The sequence below is a fragment of the Populus euphratica genome, unplaced genomic scaffold (assembly GCF_000495115.2).
Source record: "Populus euphratica unplaced genomic scaffold, PopEup_1.0 scaffold82.1, whole genome shotgun sequence".
In the NCBI taxonomy this organism is placed as follows: Eukaryota; Viridiplantae; Streptophyta; class Magnoliopsida; order Malpighiales; family Salicaceae; genus Populus; species Populus euphratica.
The window spans coordinates 50,598-53,269 of NW_011499961.1; positions in this window are offsets into that span (position 1 = coordinate 50,598).

Genomic DNA, 2,672 nt, shown 5'->3' on the forward strand with positions numbered 1-2,672 from the left:
GATATTTTGGTTATTTTACTGTTTATAAAAACATTGAATGAGCAAAAATACTTCTAAACAAATTAGTAATGACTTATCAACTCTATGAAAATATCAAAATACTCATAATCTCAATGTATTTATTTTTTTTATGGGGAGGACAAGATAGTCACTACATTATAATAGTGAATAAGAAATATGAAGGGTTGCAATGAATCTCTTAAGCCTTTTAATATATTTGTTATTTGATCTCATGCCCTCAATTTTATTTTATAAAATACACCTTCCAAGTTTAAAACTTTAATCATTTCAATTTAATGTATACATAAATTATGTTACATTACAGGTTGGACCATAACTTTTTTAAACATAAAAAAATATATATACATATCATAAGAAACTTTTTGATAACCAAACTAGTACTACAACCTCGAAACATCCTGATCTATTTATTGCCTAGCTCGCCCTTCAAATTAAATCATCTAAGGGTTACCACAACGTGATTAACTCAACTAGGGATTACCACAATGTGATCAACTTAACTTAATTGGTTAAAAAACAAACTAAACAATCATTATAAATATTATTTGACTTTTGAAAATAATGTTAAGATGATATTTTTTAAAAAGACATTAAAAAAATAATTTTTTTGATTAATCTAGATCAACCCATCAAATCCGCGATCTAGTTCATAGACTCCGTTTGGCCTAATAACTTTGTTTTTTATTGTTAAATTATTTTTTATTCAATTATATGATAAAAAATAGACACTCAAAATATCCACCACCAACCTATTTTTAAGATATTTATCCGATATTATGATAACCTCATAGAAAATAAACTAAAATAAATTATAAAATATAATTTTTAATATACTTTTTAAAAAATGAGAAAGGAAATAATGATATTTATTCTTTGTAAATAAATTAAGAAATATATGAATTGATAAACAAAATAATCAACACTAAAATATTAAAATGGTAAGCTAATTTTCATAGTAGAAATAAAGATATACATGCACATTCAAATATTTTATGTTGACTATGTTTTTTATTTTGATTATTTTCAGTCAATAAAATTTTATTGTAGTTGTTAATTGTTGTTCCAAATAACAAATTATTTCTATTTTTATAAAAGAAATTTATATAAATAGAGCTAATTTGAATAAAATTTAAGAGGAAAAAATTTAAGATAAATCCAACTAGTCTCTTTAAAATATCATGTAATTAAAAAAAACATAAAAAATTTTTATCACTATTTAAAAAACAAATTCAATTCATTAAAAATAATTATTGGAAAGGCATTAAAAAAATAATTGTTTACAAGTCGAGCCTGCATGTACAGCCTTAATAAAAAAAATATTTTTTGATCATCAAAGATGAAATTTAAAAAACCAATTTTGTATTAGAATTAATGAGACATGAAACTTCCCATCAAAACCCATAAGGCACTTCATGCTCAGCATGCATCCTCTCTGTACGATCAAATACTTTTCAAAACCAGTTCATGTTCGTGATAAGCTACATGTTCTTTCTAGCGTCATGTAAATTACTTGTTTAGAGTTGGATTGTAGTTATTTTTTAAATAAATGTTTTTGTTAAAATATATATTAATAATATTTTTTTATTTTTAAAAAATTATTTTTGATATTAATTTATTAAAACAATTTAAAAATACTAAAAATATATTAATTTGAAATAAATAAAAAAATAATTTTTTTAATAAATACTTTTAAAACAGAAACAAACAAGCTATATTAATCATGTGCTCCTACCTAGATAGACCAACCTTATATCCTTTCATGTTGAATTGATCCCATGTCAACTAGATTGGTCGAGTGTTCCTAACTTGATGAATTATCCCTGTGTTACCTTTTTAATAGAGTGGTAACATGTGATATATCAAAAGATATATTTTAAAAAAATTAAGTCGATATCATATTACATTGATTTGGACTAACTTGTGACTCGAGTTATGAAATTTTAATGACCTTATAAAACATAAATGAAAACAAATTAGGAAGTTCAATTTTAATTAATCAAATATTGAAGGATAAAAAAAATACATATATCCAATTTGAAAAAGATAAAAAAAAAAAACTTGAGTAGACCTAGAAAAAAGGCCAAACTCGCAACTAGAATCATGAAAATAAGATTCCTCCATAAAAAACAAATAAAAAAATTACAAATGCAAAATCCTAACCAGCTTATTGTCAAATGATGATATTGAAAAAAATTAATTTTAAAAAAGCAAAGAAAAAAAATCTAATCAACTCAAGTTAGCTCGTCAAATCCACAACTTAGTAACGAGACTTAGATAACTTCATAGAAAATAATGCAAAAAACTTGTTGTCTGCATTTTTAGTTTTTAACGACTCTTATATCACTAAGAAATCAGGGCAAGGGTTTTCCAACCATAAACATTCATTTTTTACCCTCTTTTGATATAAAAACACCACAAAACAACCTATAAACCCTCTAATGCCTTAAAACAACTAAAATATCAATTCAAAAATAAATAAAAAACCAACCTGAAACCTAAAAGTTTTTCGATGTCATATTTATTTTTTAAGTAATTTCAAGGTGAAATAACACCAAGCTAAATTCCCGTCGTGTAATGGAACTCGAGGATATTAAAATTGATTTTTTTTTCATGGCCATAATTGACGCCAATAAGATCATTCTCTCCCTAGT